This window comes from Hippichthys cyanospilos, chromosome 5 (genome assembly GCF_059441005.1).
Source record: "Hippichthys cyanospilos isolate Australia breed blue-spotted pipefish chromosome 5, RoL_Hcya_1.0, whole genome shotgun sequence".
NCBI lineage: Eukaryota > Metazoa > Chordata > Actinopteri > Syngnathiformes > Syngnathidae > Hippichthys > Hippichthys cyanospilos.
The window spans coordinates 22,853,593-22,864,681 of record NC_142373.1 but is presented as its reverse complement, the minus strand read 5'-3'; positions in this window follow the sequence as shown (position 1 = coordinate 22,864,681).

The window sequence follows — 11,089 nt, the reverse complement described above, 5'->3', positions numbered from 1 at the left end:
AGGGGTTCACTTTTTTGAACTAATCTCAGAACAGCAGGTGTGCTACTTTGCACAACAACCCGCAACAAAATAAAAGATGCACTCTGCTGTAGTGAATTTAATTACCCGGTAGCAGCATTCATAGAACTTATTGATCTTTATTTGCAGGGGATAATGGAAGTGGTTAGCACATCCTCACTGTTCTGAGGTTTAGCGTTTGAATCCGGCGAACCAGATGCTATATGTATGCTAGTTTCCTATTGAGACGGTGTTTACACTTCTATGCTCCTAAGTATATGGCAGTTTATGTGGAAATGTGGAAGGTTTAACCAAGTGAGGTGACAAACCCATTACCAACATTGACAGGTTACCCAAGTGGTGACGGTTACAACCGCGAATCAAAGTGATGGACCAAATCAATTTAATTAGTCCATGGAAGTCTGAGGTAAATTCTCTGTCAATTGTAAAGTGACAGTGTAAACAAACAAAAATTTGTCGAAAAATTTGGACGTGAAAAAGGAAAATAGTGTTTCTAAGCCAAGTTTTATGTAAAGGAAACATTTTAAAAATGTTGATCATCTGAAGTTTAAGCTCATCAAAAATTTATGAGGGCTGTGTGGAAATGTGTTTTGTCGCCAGTGTTCGTAATTTTATTTTTCACCGAGCAAAAAAAGACATATTTGATGCGTTTTCACAAAACCAGGCTAATGGCAAATTCTCGATTGGTCAAAAACTGACGAAGTCCCCACAATTTGAATGCTGCAAAGTTGAAATACCCATTTTTGTGAAAAACAAGTTTAAAGTTAGGGCACATTCATCTTTTAATGGTGCACGTCATCTACTAATCTCAATTACAATTTGATCTTTTTGTCTGCTGGGAAATGAAAGTAGAGACCTTAAGGCGGTTTTCTTTCGTTCTTTCTTTCTTTCTTTCTTTCTTTCTTTCTTTCTTTCTTCCTCTCTATAAATCCCAAACTGGATTTCTCCGGCATAAGCCTGGTTTTGTGAAAACGCATCACATATGTACAGTATTTTTTATCCAAATACTAAATGTTAGATTTGAATTTTCTGCAAGATGTACAAATAACAAAAATGCTCAATAGTGATATCCTTAAATTGTTAAATTAAGGTTTTACCGTAGATATCAGTGAATATAACATACTTGTCCTGCAGGGCACCTCCAAGCCAAAATCTGTGAGGTTCCCTATTATGTGACATGTGATCAAGAAGCCCCAAATAATCCCCCCAACAACCCCTCCCAACCCCGCCCCAACACCACCTTAACCACAACAATTCTAATGGGCTTTGATAGGGACCTCTTTCTTGCTTGTCTAATTGATGTCAATTCCACCTACTTGACGCCATCCTCGTGTATTTCCTTCAGGAATGCCGGGGGTCCGTATTTCAACACGGGAGCAGCCCCGTCCGCGTTATCTAGATCATGTTACATGACACCGGTGCGACACGGGCTGCAAGACAACAACAACAATCAGTGCCCCCCCCCCATTATCCCCATGGCACCCCCCTTTGCCTGTCGCGGTGCCTCTCCGGTATCGCTCTGTCCGTCTGGCTTGAATGCGCTCTGTCATGTGAAGGAGGTCTACTGTCACTGGTTATTGGCCCTGTCGCTTTTACATGCCTTGGCATTTACAGCCGTGCTAACCATAGCAGAACATCCAACAGAAACAAAAATTCAACCCCACACTTCAGCTTCTCTCTAATACTCTGGGAAATATTAATCACTATGGTTACTAATCACTGTGAATTAATTATATTCAAACAAGCTGTAAATCATCTCACCATCATCTCACTCGCTACCTTTTTTGCATTAACGCTACGATTTGCGCATGCAAACTTTTTTTATTGTTATTTTCAAATATTTGCCAATGACATTCATTTTGTAGACTAATATCCAAAAGGTCCTATGATTTAAAAGCCAAGCTGTTCTGCACGAATAGACCCGAAATAAGAAGGAAAATCACTTCGATCTTGCAGACTGAAGAGACACCGAGCCTCACGTTGTGCACGCGCCATCGCTATGTTTCACTAACCAAATATGTCTAAAATTCATGCGTCTACCATCGAAGTAAGCTGCTTGTCGAGTGAAGCATGGTGACTTTTGGGCGTGGGACATCTTGTTCTCCCAACATACAGTACACGAGCACTAAATTATCCGTGTTAAATAGAAAATTCACACACAGGCAGGCATGACCTTCCCAAGGAACTCTTGTAACATTAAAACATAACATTCTTTGATGTTATAACTTGTCAAAATTTGGAAAACGCCTTGAAATTAATTGTTATTTTTAACTACTGGTGATCAAAACTGAAGTCGTTCAGACTATACAACAGCACACGATGACTCGTCTACTAAGATATGTTATGTTATGTTATGTTATGTTATGTTATGTTATTCAAACCAAAATAGGGTTAAGACTTTAGATTTGTTAACTTTTTACCAAGATGGCAACTTTTCTAACTTGGTATTTTCTAAGTCAACCTCATGATGTAGATTTTGCCTCATATCTTGAATGGCTTTTCAGTCCATAGCTGCATTTTAAGATTGTTTTTAGATAACTTTAATTTGAAGGGATTCCCAATCTTTTGACTGGTATGGTAAGTATTTTATATGGCATTTGGCAAATTATTTTATATAATTTATATTAAGTGAAATAAATAGAAATAACAGTGAAATAAATCGTTCATATTCAGTCAAATAATGCCAAATTTTATTTGAATGGTTATTCTTACTTCTGTTCTCTGCGATTAGCTGGCAAACAGTTCAGGGTGTCCCCTGCCTATTGCCCATAGGCTGCTGGGATAGGCACCAGTAAGCCAGCAACCCTGCGCAGGGTAAGTGGCTATAGAAAATGGATGGATGGAAGATTACTTCAAGACATGTTCTCATTATGTGTTTCTACAAAATATGCAGTTTTATCCTCACTTGTTTTTGTAACTCAGTGTTTTGTGTGTGTGTGTGTGTGTGTGTTTTTACAATTCCCCTGTGCACTAGGTGTAGGTAATTATTTTTCTCTACAACAACAACTATGTGTCCAGCTGTTCGACTGAACTGCAGACACCGCTTCTATTAGCCTCACTTCACTCCGAAACGGCCTTGCTTGGTCTTGAATGTCCGAGTCGCCATAAACTTTTCAGAGGCAGAGCGGTGAAAACGGAACCGCTTTTCGGAACCAACTCCGAGGTGGTTCCGAAATGCCGGTCATCTAGGATTAGGTGGGGCCCTTAGGTTGGATAGCTCGCTCTGCTGCATACGGCCATTTCCTGGTTTTACACTTGTGAGACAGCCGCTGGCTGGCTGTCACCAAAGTCATTAAAAGCTGGGTTGAAGCCTACTGACAGGGTGTGTATTGTGTGTACAGTGTATGTGTTATGACAGTCTCCAGTGAAAGCTTATATATGTGCCATATATATATATATATATATATATATATATATATATATATATATATATATATATATATATATATATATATATATATATATATATATATAATGTGTGTGTGTGTGGGTGTGTGTGAAAAGTTTCTGCAAACGTCATGGCCTGCATATTCTTTTGAAAGCCATCGTATCATGCTATGACAGTTTTTAATTTAGACATGCTAAGAACACTTGTCAAAAAAACAAGCCAATTACAGCAGGTCTAAAAAGGGCTGACCCAAAATTTTAGTTAATTCGACCCAACTGTCTGGGTTATTTTATACAAAACAACCCAAATTTTGATGTCTTCAGGTTTTTATGTTCATAAAAAGTCCAGAAAGTTGGATCAAATAATATGTTCAACTGCGTAACAGGTCCGCCTTACAGTTCACTTCAAGCTACAGTCTTCTCATGTGAAATTTACATGATCTCCCTGTGCCTGTGTAGGTTTTCTCTGGGTAATCCACCAGCATCCCCCAAACATGCACGCTACATTGGACACTCCTACTCAGAGTGTCCAATTAGGTATGTTTGTGAGTGTGAATGAATGTTTGGGTTTTTTTTTTTGTCTCTCTGTGATTGGCTGGTAACCACATCAGGGTGTATCCCATCTGCTGCTCAAAGACAGCTGGGAGAGGCTCCAGCTTGCCCTCAACCCTCATGAAAATAAGCAGTATAATTGTTTGATTGATTGATTGATGCAGTCCTTTTTTGACCCATAAGTTGGTTATTTTTTAATCCTATATTTTTTTAGAGTGTAAAATCTCGTGAAATTTTGTGGTGGAAGCCTTTGCACATTTCAGCTGATCCCACATCCCATTGCGTCTTGCGCCTGTTGGAATGGAAAGTCAAAGAAAGCGGTGCGGTATGGGACTGCATACACTAACGGAATATAGTAGCCGAAAACATTACCCACAGAGTAAAAGTTAACCCTAACCCACTATAAGAAACAGAAGTACCTGGTGACGTTGAAATGACTTTCATACAGGAGCCAGAATATTTTCAATCTGTTAAAATTGATTGGCAATTGTGCAGTGCCAGCAATGTGAGACAAAATACACCTTGCTCTCCCTACATTGAGTTGTCTTCACCTCATCCACTATTGTTAGTTTGGTTTTTCCAAACTACTTCAGTCAATTTGAGCGCACAATTATGACTTCAGTCACACAGAAGTCGGATGAAAGGGACCAGGCCGTTCAGACTGAAGTTGCATGTCAAAAGGGCCGACATGGATTTAGTACCACATACCCAAGTGGCCTGGGTCCCATTTGAAAAAATGCGATCTGTCTTGTCCACACTGACATCAAAAGATCAGATACAGGTCAGATAGGGGCAAAAAAATTGAAATTAGGTGGCTACAGGTTGCAAAGTGAAACTAGCCTAATAGAAGTACCAAACAGGAAGTATTCATTGCTGTCCCTCAAGCTTCAATCTACAGTATATGAATATATGGCCGTACAGGGCTGTGCCTGTTTTCCATGAGTTTTTCAAAGCTACTTGTGTCAAATGTTCAAGGGTAGACAAAAGCCAAAGCTGTAAGGTTAACACCCCAATGACAAGCATGCGATACTGTACGTCCCCCAAAAGTAATCATTTTCTGTAAGGGGTGCCAAAATTGTGGCAGAGGCCCTTGAACATAATGGACCTAGTGGTGCCAATTTGGCTCCCTGACAAAGACTGCAAGGTTCCAAAGATTGATTCTTGTTAGGTTGTGGTAGAACCCCTTCAGCCCCTGGAGGGGCTTAAGGGAAACAATGTTGAAAATCTTAGGCGCCGACAAACATGTTTGCGTTTTTCTCAAAGAAGTCAAAGCAAAGATGGACATTTAGGAAGTTTTTTATGACCGTCTTCAAGGTGGCTGCGCGCACGTGTATGTGTTGCCTTTTGGTTGGGAAAACAATAATAACGGTGCAACGAGATGGAAATGTATTAACTGGCAGCAGCTAATGTGCGCATTATTCATTTGCAGCGAGCATGAAGAATGAATCTAAAGAGGTCTGAAATTGCAGACGTGCAGCCTGACTGCACCGCGGGCCGCTTCGTTTCATCCTCGGAGGGGAGGTGGGGGGTTTGGGGATGGGGTGAAGGGGGGTTTTAGTGGACAGTATAGGGCCTTGCAGTAACAGCTGTGCTTCTCTCATGGGGGCCAGAGGGGGAGAAGCTGCTTGGGACAGATGGACCTGCCCCCTGTGCCATCTCCCCACCTCACACCTCCTACTTCTACTGTTACATCGATTAAAAATACATCCACACTATTTCAGCTGTGTGTGAATATGTCATATAATTCTCAGTGGAGCGCAGACCTCCACCAAGGAAATAGTTTGGATGAACGCTGACTTGTACGCTTTCACGTGTGTAAACCTTTCTCGCCAGATCAGGCTTTTGCATGGATTTTTTGAGTTTGATTATATATTATGATGAAAAATGCTCATTTATTAAGGTAATAAACAGCGTACCTTTACTAGAATGGATACTACACAAATGGATTTTGCATAATCCAAATAATATTTACATATAAAGAGAAATAAACAGCCTACACTATCACACCATCAATGTAATTTTGTTGATGATTTTTGCTTTGTTTTTCAGTATAGCACTGACCTCCACCAAGGCTGAACATCATTACACCTTAAGTGATGTTAACCTATAGCATATTTTTAAATTATGTCCCCATTTATTATTCACGACAAAAGTAAGGAGATGTTAAAAAAATAATGAAGTATCCAAATATTATTAGCATGCATTGAAAACATTTGCACATCTAGAAGCAGTCAAAGTTTAAACACGTTCAATTTCAAATGACCTCAAACCAATAAAAGGTCAAGACCTTCAAGCTCTTAAACTGTCGAAAATACCGATACTGAAACGTTATTGTAGGTCATAAAACATCATCCTCATCATAAAGTTGTCTGAGAAAATACCAAGATGTAAATAGTTGTCAACTGGACCAAAAAAATCTCAATGATAAAACATTATTATTTGATTAATATCGTTCTCTGTTTATTGAATAATTGTATCAATATGTCCTCGTAATGATTTAAGGTTTGTTCAACAATTCCTGATATTGCTTAACTATTTAAAATAAATAGAGGGTATTTACAAACTTTAAACTGGTACTGTATGTATATATTAATATCAGAAACATGTTTTTTTTCTTTTTGTTGGGTGTTCATTTTAAAATTGAAAAAAAAAAAAAAAAGATTAGCCACCTTGTGACCTTTCCACAAAATTCCATAGAATTTTTGCAAAACCCTGCCAACGAGCTTAATGTATTCACATACTGATTTTTAACATCGTAACCAACATGAGTTATAACCCAAAAATGTGGAAAAATAAAAGGCAAGCGTTTCCATGCTGCACATCTCAAACATGTTGTTTTACCAAGACTCGCCTGTAAGGGGCAGCATGGTGGAAAATGGCGGAAAATACAAAGAAAAAGTGTTGCACTGAAACAAAACGTGGAGAAAGTGGTAAACGTTCTGGTAACGGGTTTAACTCATTCTCCCGTCAACAGCTAGCTGACGATCTGAAGGGGAAATGACGCTCAAAATCAGCCCCATTATTTGCATGTATCTATCCAGACGAAAGCACCCGACGTGCACATTTCCCCAACTTTGTCCAAAGTCACCCAAGGGTGGGAGATGATGGTGACGCGGCATCGTTTTTCTCCTGCTTCCATCCTGCTGACTCGTCTTGCGCATCCTCACTCCCTGCCTGCTGCAGTGGGCGGCGTTTGGAACGGGGTCTGTGCCAGTGGCATATGGCTAGCCTTTGCGCTCTACATGGATAACCCCCCCCCCCCCCCCCTCCCCCAAAAAATAAGAAAGACAGGCCCATCCGTCATGGCGGCGGCCGGATGAGGCAACGCCACAAGCACTCCCTCAAGAAGTCTGCGTATAGCAAATACTAAATATGAGCACAGGCGCCCGGGGTCAGGCCTTGGTAGACCAATTAATACAGAGCATCTGCTGTGAACAACTTCCCGTTGCATTTTGAGGCGGCCGAACAAGTCGGCGCTTCCTGCTTGCTCCAATGGCCAGTGCGAGCCCGTACCAAATGAATGCATCCTTCAGGGATCTTTCTTTCCCGGCTTCTTTTGGCGAAACCGCCGAGCCTTTTGTTCTCGCCCGGGTGCAGCCATTATTTTTTTTTTTTTTTTGTTTCCTTTCCCTGGCAAATTTAACAGAAGGCTACGAGGGTAATAGGGGTCCAGGCCGCTATCACCTTGCAGCTAGCGGAGAAAGACAATCAAGTCTTGAACCCCGCTGTCTGCAGCCGCGGCTCAAAAGAGTCTAATTGGGCTTCTTTACGCTGCTCTTTGCCGCACCATTGCTGGATCATGAAAAAGCAATTAAAGCCCCCAATTCCTTCTCATTTTTTAGCCTTTCACTGGAAATCTGAAATCACTTACATGTGCTTGTGTGTGTGTGTGTTTATTATGTGAGTGGGAGCAGCTGTCACCCTAAAGAGTGTCAAATGAAGATAAGTAGAAAAGAAAGAATACGAGGGCTCTTTGAGCAATCATAGATCTTTAAACTTTATTCATTTGTTTCAAAAGCGCTCCATATTAGGCAAATAGGACCGCAGTTCACAGTAAGGCCTCTAGGGGCACTGTTGCCCACAAAACAATTCTCTGCTGGCAGACAAGCGTGCAGAAATGCTCTTTTCAAATACATGGGAGCATTATTGGAAATATTTATTTAAGAAGAACGTTGAGAAAGTGTTTTGGACATACTGAAAATATATACTTTTCCATTATATTTATATTAATTTTCAAGACAGGTTTTTTTTTTTAAATAAACCTTTGCATGTGCTTTTAATTTACTTGTCCATAAATGGCATATCAAACACAAATTAAAAAAAAAATCGTGAACACTTTAAAATATTATTAGAATATTTTTATTTTTGCTTCCAGTTTGTGAAGAACAAATGAAAACATTTATGGTTTTATTTTACTTGTATTATGAAACTAAATAAAAAGAATCAGTACAACCAAATGAGCACACTAAAAATACCTGCATTCTGTGAAACTATGAATTGTATTCAATAATATTTAGTCTTTTTTTTGTTTATTATAATATGCACCATTTTGTCGTATTCCTGCTATACATTGACTATGAACCCATTGTCTTGTCTTCTCTTCTCTAATTTAAGTGGGCTAGAGAGTAGATTTGCTCTAATATAACGTACATTATCAATTTACTTTCCTTTTGCTATTAAAAACAATCCTTACATTTGCACCATATTTAATAAAGCACTTCTTCATTAACTCTCAACCACACACACATGCACACACACACACAGTTTAATCAAGCATCACACCCACTATATTACGACATATCAACATGAACATTTGATTTTCATCATGCGTTTGCACGCATCACTCTTTCGCTCTCTCCTTATGCCAATTAGTGATCTCATAAACATCACAGGGGTCCTGTAACTTTGCTAAATAGTAGTCCAACGCTTCTGACAACTGTCCAATCAAATGAAAAGCCCACGATGAACGTTGCACTGTTGAATTCAATCAGGATCAAGTTTAAAAATAGATCATTCCTCTTGAAACTAACTTCATCAACTCAGGTCAAAGTTTTATTTGGAGCCTTTGTATCTTTGTAACAGCAACAAATGTACCTCTATCATGCCAAAAAAATAAATAAATAAATAAATAAAATATAGTGAATTTGTTTAGGAAATCAACAGGAGCCTGTTTCTTCTGATTATTGGAGGCCCAACACACAAGAAGGATTTAACTTCAACCTAATGTGTTTTTACAATTAAAGCCATATAATTGGCACTGACAAGCCCGGATCATACACGCACGCACGCAGCGTCCGAAAACGCCGAACAAAGTTGCAAAGGGTCTCAGGCAGGCCGAGGCTGACACGGCGACCCGGGGTAGGGAGGGGGCCCGTCCTCATTGAAGCCGCATGCATTTCAGCAGTGCGCTCGGGCGAGTTAACCTCCAGACCATCAGTGTTTACTCTGGGACCGTGTTCCAGATCCGAGGGGATATCCAGTGTCTTGCCTTCAAAGGGGGCGGGCAAGCTGTCAGAGCAAAGCTCTTAGCTGCTCCTCAAAGGCCCACGTTAGCCAAAGTGGAGCAGCTGTGGCGACGTGCAAAACAATATTTTCACTCCAAATACAGCTGAGGCTTAGTAGAGCTCACCCTCGGAGCAGGGGAAACTATTTAAGGGGAAGCAAATGATGAGCAAATAATTACAATTATGATTCAGAAAGTGGACTCATATGTGGAATAATCACACCGCAAATGGATAAATAAAAAATTAACTCACATTTTTTTGTGTTTTTCCAGCGTATTTGCATGTAAATAGAATATTATTCCGCATCAGTAAAGTTTGTGGTGTAAACTATTAGGCTGAAGGGCAATCGAGTGTGTTCCGTTCAAGAACGCGACCTTTGGCATCATTCTTCTTGTGTTGCATAACTGAAACTTGCAGTCTTTATGTTATGGATCACAGTCATGAGAGCGACAACACATTAAAAGAACCCTTAATGCTCAGACAATGACAATATATAAACATTATTATTATTGTTATTATTATTATTATTATTATTATTATTATTATTATTATTATTATTATGGATGTCTGATACCACTTTTTTCACAATACCAGTGCTAGGAAGTTACTCTTGAGTAGTCACCAATACTGATAACATGTACCGATACCACTAATCCGTGAGAGACACACAATTTCAACTCAAAAGACAATGGCAGGTGGTTTTCAATAAATACCTATTCCACTATAGCATTTTTGCTCAAGTTTAATGAAATTAATTGCAATATTATAGTCGTTTAATTTGTCATTTCTAATTTGTCATCATTAAAATGCTCCAAGAAAGCCGCCGGTACTAGTATCAGCTGCCATCGCAAGGACTGATACCCTGAAATGGGCCCAATTCGATCCTCGATATCAGTATTCGTGCATTCCTATTGATGATTATGACGATTATTACTTATAATATTAGTACCACTGATAAGCTGGAGAAGACACACTTATTGTTTAAATTCACCAAATGTTTTTTCATGCCCTATTTTCAATTTAATAGCAAATAGACAGTTGTATTTCCTTGATTTACTACTGTGCCAAAGTCATTGCTATGTTTAAAAATCTATACACTTGTTCATTTGCACGGTTTGATACCAAGAAGTGGGAGTGCAAGAATCCAACAGTAATCGTAAAACTTTCTCCTGCATTGCTGTATACCCTTTACAACTTTGTAAAAATAAACCTTTTAGAGTGGGGAAACTTCAATAAGATAATGTTTTTGCACAGGTTCGCACACGCTCCCATAACTGCATATGACATCAAATGAATTGATCCCAAAATACAATATGTTGCTGTATGCTAATGTTACATAGCAGATACAAAAAATACACACACCCCTGTTAAGATGCCAATTTTAATCAGATAAAAAATATTTAGTAAAAGTAAAAACCAAAACATATGATTATGTGGTTGCACATGTGTCCACACCCTTTTGTAACTGTAGGGTACTGATTTTCACCTTTTTTAATAACCCAGGAGTATGCTGAGGACCATCGACTGTTGTCACATGTGCTGAACAGCCAGCATTTGACAAAATCTTGCAGCTCCGGCATAGTATTGTGGTGGGCCTTTTGGCAGCCTCCCAGAGCAGTTTTCATCAA